The sequence below is a fragment of the Pteronotus mesoamericanus genome, unplaced genomic scaffold (assembly GCF_021234165.1).
Source record: "Pteronotus mesoamericanus isolate MK-2021 breed Mesoamerican mustached bat unplaced genomic scaffold, CSHL_Meso_final contig_59, whole genome shotgun sequence".
Lineage (NCBI taxonomy): Eukaryota > Metazoa > Chordata > Mammalia > Chiroptera > Mormoopidae > Pteronotus > Pteronotus mesoamericanus.
The window spans coordinates 2,258,040-2,275,281 of NW_026555206.1; the positions used below are offsets into that span (position 1 = coordinate 2,258,040).

Below are 17,242 nucleotides of genomic sequence, written 5' to 3' on the forward strand. Positions count from 1 at the left end.
GGGATAATGGGGAAAAGAAAGGGAAGGGACTAGAGGAAGAACATGTATGAATGACCCATGGACATGTACAACAGTGTGGGAATTGACTGTAGGGGTGGGGGGTGGAACGGGTGGAGGAGGGCAAAGGGGAAAAATTAGGATAACTGTAATAAAATAATAAAATGATTAATAAAAAAAGCATGAGGCTTTTATGTCAGAGAAACTTAGTTAACTTTAGCATGTATCTCATTAAGTTAACTGGTTTTCTGTTTTCTTATTTATTCAGCAGAGAAGGTTATAAGCTCAAATAGTTTTAAGAGTTGCTTTTGATGATGCTTCTTGAGTGCTAGCTGCAGAGGAGGCTGAAGGATTTAGTCAAGTATATTCATGTGTCATATTCTTATTCATCACAGAAATGATATAGACCTCCCAAGTCAAACAGCTAGTTAGTAACAGACCTGGGACCGGAACCCAGTACTGTCTGAACCAAAGCTCACTCACGTAGTCATTATATTTTATTGTGTTTCTAGGCTTGACATTGTGCCTGGCTCATTACAATTGCTCAATAAATCACAGTGATTACTGTGGTTCAAGAGATAGGTGTTAGTGGGTTTTTCATTCTCCAGTGATCCAGAAATTAGGTACAAGCAGTTTTGGGGAGAAAGATAATAAATCTGATTTTGAGCATAAAGAATAGGAAGCATCACTATACAAACTTGTAATTGACCTTGTAAGGTGGATAGGATGAGCACTGTTTTCTTTTCTCCCCTTACCCCACTCATTTGATTAATGTGGAACTATTGCTCAGGGAAGTCACTTGAATGGCCAGAATGGAAATAAAGACCAGGAAGAACTAAGGCTGGTCTTGAACCCAGGACTACTGCACTCTTTAATCTCTTCATTATCTGTCCACCTACCAGTTAAAATAGAAATGATGGATACCAACTCCCCAGCCATTCTTGGCTTCCTTAGTAGTGGATACACTCAGAAATTAACTAGTGAGCACTACTTTTAAGATTTTAATTAGGCGTTAACTTTCTTGTCCTTGGGTACTTTTTGCTCCTGCTTTGAATTTTTAGACAGATGGCAGGCAGTTATTTCCACAGCCTTGTCATCTATTCACATGGCAGCTGAAATAGCAAGCACAAACTTACAGAGGGATCATAATTCATTATAATTAGTCTTCTTTGATCACTTGTCCTTTGTCCTAACCATAGCAGCAACACTTAATTGTGGCTGAAGTATTTGTCAAGAATAGCATCCAAACTGTTCTCCTTCTCTGTAAACACTCAAGGACACTACTGCTATGTAGAAGCCATGTTCCTAAAGCTCTTCTGAAGAGAGCTACCAAGCAGTAGAAGAAGGATTGCATCTAGAAGCAAAGACCCATATATGGGCTACCATACTAATACTGGTATTGTTAAGCAATACTCTGAGGATTTAGACACAAAAGGAACTAACATTAAATTAAAGCCTTCCATGTGATTGATAATTCACTGATATGATCTCACTTGATCATCAGAACTTTCAAAGGCTGAGGAGTTGGGCAAGCCCATACCATTATCACATGGCAGAGCCAGGAGGTAAAAACCTCTCATCTGCCTGAGTCAGGGCTAAACGGTGTGCTTGCTAGTTCAGCTGCTCCCACTCAGAGTGGATTTATTTATTTGGCAAACTGAATTAGATAATAGAATAAAATTAATACCATCATATCACTGAGTGAATCTTGAAAACGATTTCCCTAAGAAGGGAAGAGGCTGGGTGATGTGCTGTTGCAAATTTTCCCTGTTCTGCTAGTGAAAAATATTTTATTAAGTAAACTGTTCATGCTTCCTTATGTCTGTAGTGTTATTTAGGCTTTAATACTTAAAATAATTATATGACTTAACTGTTGGTCTTTATTCTCCCTCATCTGAGTCTTGTGGATTAGTTGGGTAGACAGTTCTATTTTACTGACAAATTGAGGCTTAGTGCCACTGTCATTAAGGGTCAGTTAACTTTTAAAACATCAGAATCTAGACTCATTGATTTACTTAGATGCTTTCTCCAAAATAAGACCCCAGCAAAAGCAAATATATAAGTATTAGGCTCAGAAAATTTTTCTTAGAGGCTGATTTCACTTTCAAGTCATAAGGTTGGGCTTTGCTTCTTTCCACTTTTCAATTTTTGATGCTAAGTGATAATTACAGAGCCTGAGAAGTACGTAGCACATGTGCTGTAGATAATTAAATCAGTGTAGGAAAAGTAGATTGTGCCACAAAATCCAAACTACCAATTAAAAGAGAAGGGATCCATGTGCATGTGATATCCAGGATTTATATATCACAGGGAACTAAAAGAGGCACCTTCCCTGTCACTGTGGGAAGAGGCTGTGAGCCAAAGGACCTGGCCCCACGGCTGTCAGTTTGAGGCATGGGCCCCACCAAGAACACAACAAAGGCCAGGAAGCCTACCCTCTCAGCAGTCACTGAGCCTTTAATGATTGCTCCAGAGGCTTCGCTTCTCCAGGTTGAAATGGGAAATCTTGCCAAATGAAGACATTAGATTCAATGCACAATCAGAGAAGAAATCAGGCAAATAGGAGTACATCAATCAATTAATTGCCAGAAAATGGAGCTCAAAATAGACTAATGATACTAACTTGTGCCCATTGCTCTGGATTTTACAGCAACCACTTACAAAGCAGGGGTATTATCCCCAAATTACAGAGGGTAAGTGCCCAACCCTATATTCCATATGTCCTGGCACTAGAGGAGCCAGGACATGGACCTGAGTTCCTGATGCCTGTTTACAACCCCACCAGGATGCCCATGCTGATGAGGGCTGGGGACAGTGCTAGGGAGTGTCCTATTCATGACTGATTGCCCTGGGAAACTTTAAAAAAAAAAAGTATGGCTTACTGAAGGGCACTCTATAGTGGCACATGGGGTAGCTTCAAGGCTAAAAATAATGCGCCATTACCAGAATAATGATGCTGGCACTAAGTAACAACTATACAAGGGTCTTAATTAGGCTCTGGATGAAGCAGAGAAAAAACAAATTCGTGGATTTCTGGTTGATTAATTTGGTGTCAAGTTACAAGTTTTCCCTCTGGGATGTCTCAAGTCACTCACCATGTGATTAAAGAAATTGTCCAAGTCAGGGGTTCCAAGTGGGCTAATTTCTCAGAAGAGGAACTTGCTCCCCTGAGGGTTAACTCCATGGAGTGGATTATCACAAGATTCCTTCATCTTCCCTGACTAACTGTTTAACCTCAGGGACTTCTCAAAGGTGAGTGCAGTATTTCCATACCACTGACAGGCTGAAGGCCCACAGTATACCTGGATGCGCAGGGCTACAAAGATGTTAGCAGTCACAGGTGGACTATTTCTGCAACAGAAACTAAATGGTACTGGGAAAGGAGGTGTGATCAAAGACAAGCCTGAGACCTAGGCTCAGGACCTAGGAGCTAGGGAGCTAGAGGACCAGTCCAGAGTATTTATACATTGCATTAAATGTAACCACTGCTTTCCACCCATTGTGATGGTAGGACTGTCATATTAATATTACTGAGCCCTTATCAATACCTTTAACATGTACACAATCATTTTTACATCTAGGAGGAGTCATGCAGAATACATGAGGGAGAGTATGTGACAGACACTGCCATGCATACAGTTAAGTACTCAGTGAATGTGAGGTGATTCTGAATCTACCCAGCCCAGGAAGCTTCTGTAAGGACTGATCTTATCCATCAAGATATACCTCATCTACATATAATGATTGCCCAGGCCCACATGTCCCAACTTAGACTGAGGTCCCAACCTGCCTGACTTCACTGGACCATTCCATTCCCTTGACATCCTGTATTTTTGCTTTCACTGACAGCCACCTTCTCTGGATTTTCTGCTGATGAATGAACAAATCCTTCCCATTCTCTCACTATCTCCCCTCCTCTCCAGCCACTCTCTCCTTTTTGGGAGAGCAACTCTGACTACCTTTGGAATAACATCCTTCCCAGTTCAACCACCACTCCTCAGGATTGTGGACTCCAGAGAAAGAGCCCATGAGCCCTTCTCCCCTGAAGAGACTATGTACCATGAGAGTCACTTGGATAAGGGAGATAGAATTCCTGAAGCAATATTATGGCCCCTTTCTTTGGCTCCTTTTTGGGACAGAATAAGCCTTAATATCCACCTTCTATTGAAAGCAGACTCACCTGACGTGACCCAGCTAGACAGAGGTCAAATGAAACAGACTTGCTGAACTAGTCAAGTCAGGTCCAAGAAATAGACTTCTAAGAGAAAACAGGTAGGCAATGGAGACCATGAAGCTGGAGGGAGACAGATAAACAAGCAGGATGCTGCCTGTAGAAAGGTGGTAAGTGGTAACCCAGTAGGAATGTGGGGTGGGTGGATCCCAGACCAGAGGCCTGAGGGTTCAATACTGGGCTCTAGGAACAAGGAGATAAGAGTAAGGAGCAGGAAGCTTCTCAAGAAGCTCCTCAGACAGCAGTGTGCTTGTGAAAAGAGGGTCAGAGTGTGATAGACCGTTCAAGTAGACCCAGGGAGGAGCATAATGTAGCCTCAGGGCTGAAAGGAGTTGAGGGTTGAGCAGGGTGTTAATACATCAGTTAAGGTATAAGACTCAGGAGCCATTTACCTGAGCAGCCCACACAACAAGGAGGTGGAGGCAGGGAAGGAGAAACTGTATGCTACTGGGCTCTAGGATTGATTCTGGGTTCTAACACCCTGGTTAAGGGCAATTGGCCACCCCACCCAAAGTAGAGGAAGCCCAGATGAAGAGGCATCTGCAAAGAGCTGCACACTGACAAGCCCACAGATAGACTTTGAAGTGCCTTCATAAACTTACCAAAAAAAGGGCAATTGTCACATTTTTGCATGCTCCCCATGAGATAGAATCAACTAAACTGATACAAGAAAGAGACCTAAGAAGAGTAAAGCACTGTACTTTATTTATAAGTTTATTCTTTGATTATAGAAGTACTAGTATTTTTTTGAGCTCATCATAATGTTTAATAGGAGTTAGCTATTCAAATATTTGCAATTATTATTGTAGTAGGAGAAATTCTGAACTATCAATTTATGTTTATGCATTGCCTCTTTTCTCCATTCAAGGTTGCAGGATGTAGGCTTCCTGACCTACAAGACACTTTTGTTCCTAATTTTATTTTCTCCAGGTTGCCAAATTCATAATGAAGATTTAAGCAACAGCATGTCTCTAAGGGAAACAAGTAAAGACAGGAGAGCTTGTCTCCTGATCCAAAGGCAATTTACAGTCTTGGGAGTAAGAGGAAGGATTGCAGATCCTGTGGAAGAGGCAACTTGGATCCTTTTTCCTAGAGGTATGCTAGGAAGGTGGCCTGCTTTCAGAGAAGGAAGTGTATCTGCAGAAAAGGGTCCCAGGGTCATGACTGCTGGACCTAAAAGGAGCAGTAGGGCAGGGATAGTAGAACACTCTTGGACAAGCCATGGGGATTGGTGCACTGTGACTGATGGATGGGCCAGTGCTACCTGCTGCTGTTACACCATCATGGGGCTTGGAAGCATGTCAGAGGAAGGATTTTAACCTCAATTATGAGTATGTTTGATATTCTTTCCTTCTTGGCAGAGAGGAATATTTGGAGTTAAATTTAAGTCTATTTCAGGAAATAAGTAATACAGCTTTTCTGCACACATGTGTGTAGGTCTTGAATGTCATACCTTTTGTACAATTGTTTCGTAACCACATAACTTTTCAGGAAAATGGAAAAAAAAAAACATTTTCCTAGCATGTATCATATGCTGTTCCTATTTCCAGTGGATCACTAAGGCAGTCACATTTTATCTTCAGAAGTGTCCCCCTTGTGTTCATATGAAAACTAAGCTAAATATTGGTTAAGTGACATTGCACCAGGATCTGTGGTTAGTGTCACAGCTGGGATTTGAACTCACATTGTATTTCTCCAAGGCCCAGTCTCCCACCTGTATATCATACTGGTTGTGAAGAGGAAGAGGTTATATGTGGAAGTGTCCAACCCTTGTAGGGACGGGCTGGCAGCTGTAGCAGCAAGTTTGATAATTGTGAACTGTGATATAAAATAGTTCCCTTGAATTTATATGTAAATTTTGTAGCTTCAGAGAGAACATCGCTAAGGGTCTGAATCATTAAAGAGGATACATTTTAGAGAAATTCAGTATGACCAAGACCTGTTTTATTTTGAAGAATAATTATCCATTTTCTCCCCTTTTATTTTTCAATCTCAGTGTTGAGGAGAGGCTTTCTATAGATCTGTTGGCATTATCCAGGAGACAAGTGATACAAAAAGACCTGACAGATTTCTCCTATGCGGAGAATTATGTGACAAAGGTGCCGAATTCCAGCAAGGAGTGGAATGACTACAGGTGCTGCAGGACCTGGGGAATGCCTCGCTTAATATCAGCTGGAGCTTTAGATCTGTGCATCTAATTGACTCTTCTGCCTATGAAAAGTAGCTTTTTCTGGTCACCATTATTCTGATGGAACTACAAAAGCATGGGGAAGTGTGGGGATGATAGATGATAGAAAGATAGATAGATAGATGATAGAAGACAAAGAGGGAAAGTATATCTATACATTAAAATTAATGACAGTGTGAAAGTAGGAGAAAAATCTAACAAAGTTTCTGACTTCTTGCTATAACTGAGCAAGGGTTCTTATAGCTCAGGAAGACAAGCTCCAGGCCAAGCAGTCTTCAGCTTCTTTATGAAATAAATGATCACATCCATGACTCATGACTCTATTATTAAGTTTGTAAGGCAGCTTCAGTCATTCACTTGCCCTGTTGATTTCTTTTTTGTTTAGCTTTCCAAAACTGGTACTTAAGCAGGAGGAGACGTATCCTATTCCTCCTGCCTGCCTCTTTTCCATGTTTTTTCTTCCATTTTGCCCTTATCTTTCTGCCTCACACACTTATTGAGCACCTTTGTGGACCACACAGTGAGATAAGTACAAGGAAGAGAGTCATCATTCTACAAAAAGAGCTAGTGGTCAATGCTGTAAATAAACCATTGCCCACATAGTACATCAAAGGAAGATCAACAGTCAGAAGCATTTAAAACAGAACTTGAAAGATGAGTAGCATTTCAAGAGGCAAAGACTGCTTCATTTGGGGTGAAGGAAGAACACTCTTGATGAGAAACCTGGATGACCAAACTGATAAAAACATAGACTTCAAGGTATGATCATTTCTAGCTTAGAATAGCGGTGAGTACACAAGACATGGCATGGGAGAGTTGTGAGGGTGAAGGGTGTGGCCTGAATACTTAAGTCTGGTTGCTTCCTCTGAATACCAGGCCTTGTTGAGGCTTTTTGAATGGGCAAGAAGCATGGCTAGTTCAGGCATGAGGACATGTACTCATGTGCACCTGAAAGAACATTAGTTCAAGATATTTACTTACTAGATATTGCAGTTAAGATTAGAAGACTGTGTGCCATCATTATTATTATTCCTTTCTAATAACCTTCTGGGTTATAGTCAAAACAGAGGCAGAAGTGATCATTTTTACCTTGTATCTTTGAATGTGTGTATTAAGAAATTCAATGTAATAACCAACTAATTACTTTCTTCCCATCCCATCTAGTCAATTGCGCAAAACTGAGCTCTAGTAATGCCCTTTCAGACTGTATTTGAGGGGCCCTTGTATGTCTGTGTTTTCTCCCTTTTGGTTCTTTATAGCCTGAGTTGCAGGCCTTAAATTTCATACTATGCTAAGGCACAGCACCAAAAAGAAAAGTCCCCATGTATTTCCGAGCCCCCTTCTAAAAATTCTTCTCTAAATATTTATTAGGGTTAATTGATTATTAATATTTTCAGTAATAACATCTTCCAATGAGAACCAGGTAGCTTAATGGAAATTACTAGAACCTTAGATCAGCTAGAGCTGGAGGTATGTTCAAGTTTCATTACTCATGGCCTGAATAATTTTGGGCAAGTGGCTAACCCATTCTAGGCTTCAATTTTCTCTCATGAGAATGTGTTAGAAGGATATTAGAGAGAATGTGTAAAACAAAAATATATTCAGTGAATGAGAACAATCATCATTTAACAATAGTATCTGCAGACACAGAAATAATGGAGAGTTCAACAGTACTTTCATAAGAGTAGAAGGATTTTATATCCTAAGGATAGGGTTTATCAGAGGCCTATGAGTGCCAAACAGTACTTTGCAAAGAAAGCTCATAACCTCAAGTCAGGTACAGGCTGCACAGGACCCAGCTGAATGGAGTCCTAGTCATAGGGCTCAGTGTGCTCTGCCATAGTCACATTCTATCCTCAGCCCAGCCTGTTGGCCACTACTACTCAGCCTCAGCTTCTACAACCCTCCTTTCTACACAGTTGTTTCCTTAAATTAAGTCTAGAATTCAGTTCCTGGATATAGCCTTTACCTGAGATGAGAGAGGTTAGGCTTCTTCTTTGGGTCCTCTTTTCTTACTAGTCCATCAGGGGTCTCTGTTTGGATAGCCAGGTTCTGCCCCATTCTCAAGATTACTGCCCACATAATTTTCAGTTTCCCAGTTCCTGGTTCTGCAGCTGCCTCTCTCCTGTCATGGTCTCAAGTCTGCCTGCTCAAGAAGAGCTGCCAGGGATTCCATATTACTTCATAGACCAGAACTCTTGACATTATCCTTTTTATTTATTCCTGCTGAGTCCCACTAAAAGTTCTCTATGGTACTTGAATGCCTGCTGGCTACCACCACTCTTGAACTATTGAGAGAACCTGGTACCTTCTGTGGCAATTTCTTAAGATTACTTTTCATGCTTAATTCAAATGACATCTTCTCTAAAAGATATCTATCCTCACTGTGTGTGTGTGTGTGTGCGCGCGCGCGCTCGCACGCACGCGCGCGCTTAATCTTCCTAAGAGAAAAATTCTAATCTTTCTAAGAGAAAAGTTGCTAACATAACTTCAGGGAAAATTAAAACCAAAAGGACAATATTAATAATTGTGCATTGTATGGTCTAAAAGTTTAGAACCAAATTATAATTGATTATTTAAACAAATGACTTTACTCAGCCTCTGTAAAAGATTATATATGTGCCAAGTGGGGGAAATTACTAAATAATAGTGGATGGTGAAGATAAAAATCATATATATATATATATATATATATATATATATGTATATATTTACTAGAGCAAATGCAGTCACTCACTTCTATTTAACCATATCCTTTAAATCTTTACATTAACTTTGGTCAAAATCTTAATATGGTTTTGCCACCTAGGAAAAAGAATTGCTCTGTATTTGGAAAATCAAGTAGATAACTAGACTCTAAAATTCTGGCCTTGGAAAACATTTTATTTACAATAGTTTATTATAGATATGTGCCTGTTACTTATAGATGTTCATACAAGACTGATATAAAAAATAGGAACTCTTAAATACATTAGTTCAATAATCTATTTAATACAAAAAAGACCCAAAATATTTAAGTGACAATTATCAATCCAGTTATTGTGTTTTCTGTGGGGAACAGGGGAGAGATATTAATTGATTTAGAGAATTTTTGCTGACTTTTTGTAAGTCTTCTCCCTTAAAGATATTGCTTTATAATAGAAGCTACTTAATACACTATTTTTAATGGGTTATCAAACATCTCCATTTTATGGCAATTCCCCTTTGAGTCTCCCTGTCCAAATAATACACATTTCTCTTTGACCAATTCATTTAGGAGGACGACACACACCTCAGGGAGGCATTTAACATCTTTGTTCAAAAGGACTCCTGTGTGTAGTAATGACCCATGGAATTAATTAGCATCCTGCAGTCTTTTGCCTTAAATGCCAATTTGAGAGACTCATATACTTACTAATTTTTGTTTGTTTTTTCCTTAATCTTGAAAATGCCATTGCTGCTTCAAGAATCACTTGAATAAGCCAAATCAACAATAGAAATGATACTGCTTACTCAGGGTAATACACACTTTTCACTGATGAAAAGGGTGTGGTGCAGGTACAGTAGGGAAGTCGTGCTCATCTTCCTTCTGACTAATACTTAGTGCCTGCTGAAGTTTTCACATACAGTCTATTAACAATATACCAACTACAGGATTTCAACTAAGTCAATGTGGGTTTTCTGTGAACACACCCAACTGTAGACACACATTCTAAGGCAATGCTCTGACTGTAAAGGCAGGAAAAAATTGGTGATTCTCATGAGGTTAGAACATGAGACTAGATGATGTGATATCCATACACATAGGCTTGCTTTTCTATAGTGCTCAATTTATCACACTAAAATTGAGTGGCTATTCAGAGCCAGGCACTGAGCTATGTGTTATATAAATGAAGGTACTTCTTGAGTCCTTGAGGAGTTTAGAGGATGGCAAGTGTAATAAGGAAAGTCATATATAAGAAAAAGTAGCCAGAATCATGGGAAGGTGTATCAAATATGTTAGGGGTGTGTTTGTGTGTGTGTGTGTATCCCTAAAACATGTGTGTATATATGTAAATATATATACATATTTAAATCAAGAAATAGAGTCATGTCAGCAAAATTCACTACTCATGGAGTTAAAAAAAATACCTAGAAACTGAATAAAATCACTGTATAGGAGCTATGAAAATAAGTCCAAAACCTAGAGCAGCCAAATAAATAGTTAATCAAGAAATAGCCACATTCAAAACAGTAGGAAATTCAGTGGCAATTCATTCTTATCCCACCCAGTTTGAAGAATATAGTAGCTCAGCCCCTATTTCCATTAGTGAAGTGGAGAGAGCAAAGAGGACAGAATTTTCAACATTCTAACCCATCTGTGGACCACCTAACAAATTGGTCTCCTAGTCACCTTCATGGAGTTTTGACAGATGAAAGTACCTTGGATCTCAGGCTCTGCAGGCCATGGGAAGCAGCAAGCATGCCTCTCAAAAATTGAAAAGGAGCTACAGATTGAGAGATGTGTGAAGCAAGAGATACTGATTGGGTGTACAAAAGACAGACATGTCCCCCAGAGGAAGCAGAGGTAAGACTCTTAGAGAAAGTATACTATTTACAAATAATTATGTAATGGGAGAATACTATAAAAGCACATTCACAGTGAAAGGAGATACATATACCCAGAAAGAGCCAGAGAAGATGTGAAGCTTTCACACCATGCTGATGAGTGAATGTGTTCTTCTGCATGAAGCCAGTCTGAAAAGATTGGGAAAAGTAGCTGTTTTTTCAAGTGCCCTATTATCGATAAATGTTACATGGCATATAAAGAAACAGGAATCTATGACACATTAAAAGTAACAAGCTGCTCTTCAGAAACAACCCCCAAATAAATATAGGCATTGGATTTACTAGAAAATAACTTTAAAACAGCTAATATAAATATGGTCAAAGGGCTTAAGGAAAATGTGGGCAGAGATCTAAAAGAAATCAGAAAATGATATATTAACAAATTGAGAATATCAACCAAAAACAGAAGTTATAAAAAAAGACCAAATAGAAAATATGAAAATGAGAATACAATGACTGAATTGAAAAATTCACTAGAGGAGATCAACAAAAGACTTGAACAGGCAGAAGAAAAAATAAGCAAACTTTAGGTCAAGTCATTTTAAATGATTAAATCTGAGGAGCAAAAATAAATTAAAAATGAAGAATAATTGAATGGACTCTGAGACTTACAGAACACCATTAAAAACATTATATGCATTATGGGAGGTCCAGAAGGATCAGAGAGAGAAGGGGAGAAAGAGCTTAGTAAAGAAATGATGACTGAAACTTTCCAAATTTCAGTAGAGAAATGGATATACAAATACAAAAATCTCAATGAACTTAGAGTGGGATAAATCCAAAGAGACCAAATAAAGATACCTTACAATCAGATCCTCAAAAATCAAAGATAAACTTGAAAGCAGCAATAAAGTAGCAAGTTGGCATGTACAGGGAAATCTTTAGAAGATTATCAGCCAATTTTTCAGGAGAAATATTGCAGACCAAAAGGCAGGGGGATTACATGATTAAATTGTTGAAAGAAAACAACAACAACAACAAAAAAAACAACTGAGATTTCCAATTAAAAACCAAACTGTACAACTTAATGAAATAATCTAAATAAATAAACTAAACCCATAGCTAGCAGAAAGAAAGAAATAATAAAAATAGAAAAACAACAGAAAAAAATCAGTATGACAAAGAGTTGGTTTTTCAAAAAGCTCTACGAAAGTGGCAAATATCTTAGCAAGATTTACTAAGGGAAAAAAGAAAGAGAAGTCAAATAACTAAATTTAGAAATTGAGCAGTGATGTTACTATGCATTTTATATAAATTCAAAGAAATATAAGAAAATACTGTGAATAATTATATCAATACATCAACAAATTAGATAAACTATAGATTAAATTAGATATAATGGGAAAATTCCTAGAAAATAAAACACCAAGAATGAATAATAAAGATATTTAAAAAATTGAACAGCCACAAAATTATTAAGAAAGTTAAGTTAGTTACCAAAATCCTCCCAACAAAAACAAACTGAGGAACTAATGGATTCATTAGTAAATAAAAATTGAGAGACCAGCAATAAATTTCCCATGGATGATCTAATGATTTTTTAAAAATGTGCCAACAAGAAAGGGACAGTCATGTCAACAAATGGTACTGAGAAAATTGGATATTCACATTCAAAACAATGAAGTTAAACTCTAACCTTAACCCACATAAAAATTAAACTCAAATGAATCAAAAACATAAATGTCAGAGGTAAAACTATAAAATCATGAGAAGGGAAAAAGCATTGTGACAACAGGTTTAGCAATGATTTCTTGGATATGATGTCAAAAGCACAGGAACCAGAATAAAAGATAACTTGGACTACGTGAAATTATAAATTTCAAACTTTGTGGATCAAATGAAATTATAAATTAAAATGCATGCATCCATGCAGTTGGAGAAATTATTTGTAAATCTTATATCTCATAAGTGGACAATATCCAGAATATTTGGCTTTCCTTCTCTCACAATAATACCACGCACTCTTTCTTTCCAACCTGGGCCCAGCATAATGGCTCCCACAAAGAAGGGCTGAGAGAAGAAGAAGGGCTGTTCTGCCATCAACGAGGTAGTGACCAGAGAGTACACCATCAACATCCATAAGTGCATCCATGGAATGGGCTTCAAGAAGCGTGCCCCTCAGGCACTCAAAGAGATCCGGAAATTTGCCATGAAAAAGATGGGGACTCCAGATGTTTGCATTGACATCAGGCTCAACAAAGCCTTCTGGCTGGGCCAAAGGAATAAGGGATCTCCCATACCGTATCCACATGCAGTTGTCCAGAAAGTGAAATAAAGATGAAGATTCACCAAACAAGCTCTATACATTGGTCATCTACAGACCTGTCACCACTTCCAAAAATCTACAAACAGTCAATGTGGATGAGAACTAATTACTGATTGTCAAATAAAGTTATAAAGCTGCCTTTGAGGTTTGGTCTCCTGTTTCTAGTGGCCATGTAATGTGATTGTATATCTTAAAGTAGTTCCCCATTAAAGAATCATTTGGAAAGTTTAAAAAAAATCCAGAATATTTAAGGAATTTCTAAAGTCAACAATGATAAATTAAACAATATGATTATTTAAAAAAAGGCAAAGGACTTGCAAAGACATTTCTATACAAAGATAAATGAATGACCAATAAGCATGTGGAAAAATATTCAATATTACCAGCTGTTGGGGAAAAGCAAGTCAAAACCCCAATACAATACTACCTCACACCCATTAAGTTGTCTACTTTTATAAATGAAACCAAACCATAAAGTAAGAAGTGTTTGGCAAGTAAGTAGAGAAACTGAAACCCTTGTGTACTGCTAATGAGAATGTAAAATGGTACAGCTGCTATGGAAAAATAGTATGGCAGTTCTTCAAAAATTAAAAATAGAATTACCATATGGCCAGCAATTACACTTTTGGGTATAATCCCAAAAGAATGGAAATTTGGGACTTCAAGAGATATTTGTATACCCATGTATATAGCAGCATTATTCACAGTAGCAAAAGCTGGAAGCAACCCAAGAGCCAGATAAAACACGAATGGATGAATGAAATATGGTAAAAAAGAAGTACTAAACTTTGCGACAGCATGGATGGAACTGGAGAGCATCATGCTAAGAGAAATAAGCCAGGGGGCGAAAGACAAATACCATATGATCTCACCTATAAGCGGAACCTAACCAACAATGCAAAGATGCAAGGAAAATATGACCAGCAACACTGAAAGGAAAAGAAATCAACAGAGACAAGAGGGAAGGGGGGGCAGGGAAAGGGAAAGGAAGGGGAAAGTCAAGGAACATATAGCAAGGACTCATGGACAAAACCAAAGGGGAAGAGCTGAGGGAGGGAAGGTGGGAGGGGGCAAGGGAAAGAGGTGGGAGGGGGCAAGGGAAAGAGGTGGGGGGGAGGCAAAAAAAGAAAAAAAATAAAAAATTAAAAAATAAAAGAAAAAAAATATGGTATATACTCACAATAGAATATTATTCAGCATTTAAAAGAAAGAAAACTCTGACACCTATTACAGCATGGATGAACTTTATAGACACTATGTTAAGTCAAATAAGCCAGTCATAAAAGGGCAAATATTGCATTATTCTAGTTATATTAAGTACCTAGAGTATTCACAGAGACAGGAAGTAGAGTACTGATTACCAGGAGCTGGGTGTAGAGGGAAGTTATGTAGGGAGCTTTGTTTTATGGTTACATAGAAGTAGTTTTTCAAGCTGAAAAAAGTTCTAGAGAGACGATGGTGATGATTTCATGACAATGTGTATGTACAGGGAGAAGGATCGCTTGTATTACTCTCTAAATATGTCTTTGTATTTGCATATTGGTTTGTTGTGTTTGGTAATAAACAGCTCCACAAACCACAGTGACTTATACTTTTGTATCTTATTTATATTACATGTTGGCATCTATTCGGATCTGTTTTTTGCGTGTCTCCTCAGCTCTGTTTAGCTCTGGTCCACAAGATTTTCATTTGTGAAGCAACAGCTATAGTGGCACACAGTGATTCCAGTGCTATAGGGGAAGAGAAGATTGTGTAAAAACTATTAGCTCTTAAAACTTCCACTCAAATATAGTATTTTTCATAGATGTTCATGTATAATTGGCCAAAGGCAACTCACATGGTCAGTCCTAGTGCCAATGGAAATAAACAGTCCTTTTATGGAATGTGGTGATTATGAATATTTGTGAACAATGGAATAAGACAATCTTCTAGTTTTGGAAGATTTTTCTAGCACACTAATGAGCTTAAACTTCCATCAGTGCCTTTCGCCCCTTCTATTTACTCTCTTACTATTGAAGTATTTATCTTATTTTCCTCTTTCCCCACCAGAATCTTTACCGTGATTTAAATCAAGGGTAAATCTAAAACCCTATAAATACGTTTCTCCCCTACAAAGAAAGTCTCTTCTAAGAGCTTGTGGGTGTTTTTATTACCATCTTGTGCCTCCCATTGATTGCATTGCCAGACTTCAAAATTACTACCAATTAGTTTACTACTGTTTCTCTCTCAAATTTAACTGTTTAAATTCTGGTTTGAACCCTCTCAATCCATTGAAATTGCTCTTTCTAAAGCCCTGTGGCCTTAATTGTGAAAATCAATGACATTTTCTTCAGCCATTACTTATTTTGAAGGCTGTGGCATTGTGTTATAAATTTCTAAAATGCAGAATTTCTTACTCCCTCCCCCTACCAAATTTAATGTTCCCTATAGGTCCTTCCTGTGTTATCTCATAGTTTCAGGTCTTTAGTTTTTACTTCTGAGAGTGTGATTCCCATACTGATGTTTGTTTCAACTTTCTTGGATTGACAAAACTAAGGGCCAAAATGATTGATATATTTAAAGATTTTATTTACTTATTTTTAAAAAGACGGGAAGGGAAGGAGAAAGAAAGGGAAAGGAACATCAATGTGTGAGAGAAACATCAATCAGCTGCATCTCGCATGCCCCCAGCTGGGGACTTGGTCCATAACTCAGGAATGTGCCCTGACAAGAAACAAACTGACTCTTTGGTTCTCAACACAGACCGATGCTCAATCCACTGAGCCTCCATAGCCAGGGCTGATTACTATGTTTAATTAATTATGTTTTTGCACATTAATCCTAATCGTTTTTTTAATTGGTTGGAAATAGAAAACATTTTACCTAAGACATTTAAAAATAATCTTAGATTTATTGATTGTATTCATAAATGTTAGCCTATGTTGCTGAAAGTTGTTTGAAAATTGTGAGTACCACTCTAGGGTGGAAATACAACATTATATTTAGAAGTGCAGCTTTGTTCAATGCCTATGTCTTGGACAAGCCTTCAGTCCAAGCTAAGTTGAAAAAGAATCAGTATTTGTGGATGTATTTTATAACACTGATACATTAATCAGGGATAGAAGGGAAGAAAATTGGGTAGTATTGCTGAGCCTTTATTTTTCTGCCAGGCATTTTATAAAACTTTATTATGTATTCCTTTTAAGAACACCATGGGATAGCTAGTGTATTCTTAATTTTCTTACAAGGAAATAAGGATTTTTGAGAACTTAAGTGATACAGATAAAGTTATTGCAATGTAATTGACAGAGCCCCATGTCTTCATTACTGGGGCTAAGCAACTTGCTGCTGCTGTATGTGTGCTTGTGTGTGTGTGTGGTGGGGACACATTTCTGACACTGTAGTTGTCTCATTAGCAAGTAGACTTCGTCACAAGCAAAGAAAAATCCAGTTTATATGGAAAATTGAGAAATAATAGCAAGTATGAGCAATTCAGAAAATCTTTTAATTGAAGCCAGAGTTGGGTGATAAATCATGTAAGTTGGTTAAGGAAGGCACACTCATCCCAAGGGGCTTCCAGATTTGAGAAGGGCTCCTTAAACATACTCTGCATCTTCTCTGTAGGTATCCCCTCAGCCATCAGAATGAAGCTGTCGAGGTGCTGCCACTTATATTACCAAACCAAAAATGCAATGTTTGGTTAAGAATTAAGACAAAGCTGTTACAAGAGTGGACTGTAGCATTGTGTACTGAGTAATCCGCAATGATGGTCCCACTACAGATAAGCAAATCTTTTCGGGCCTGCCCTCCTGTCCACACAGCAGCCACTGTCAGTTTTAGCAGAGTACCCTGCCTGTTTCTTAGGATGTCTAGATTATTTAAGAGAAGTGTTATGACGGACAAGAATGTGATACAGTTGCATTTGTGTGTCTAACCTTCTCTTTCTGTACGATGCCAACTCTTGCCTCCTGATCCCAGGATCCCAGTGAGGTGA

General features: G+C 38.2%; 1 protein-coding gene and 1 pseudogene across 4 annotated transcripts in view; both read left to right on the plus strand.

The window, feature by feature from the left end:
* Nucleotides 1–17,242, plus strand: part of NRG3 (neuregulin 3) — a 1,143,185-nt gene that overhangs the window by 602,886 nt on the left and 523,057 nt on the right. The gene's annotated exons all lie outside the window — the stretch shown is intronic.
* On the plus strand, nt 12,994–13,375 carry LOC129076284 (60S ribosomal protein L31-like; annotated as a pseudogene).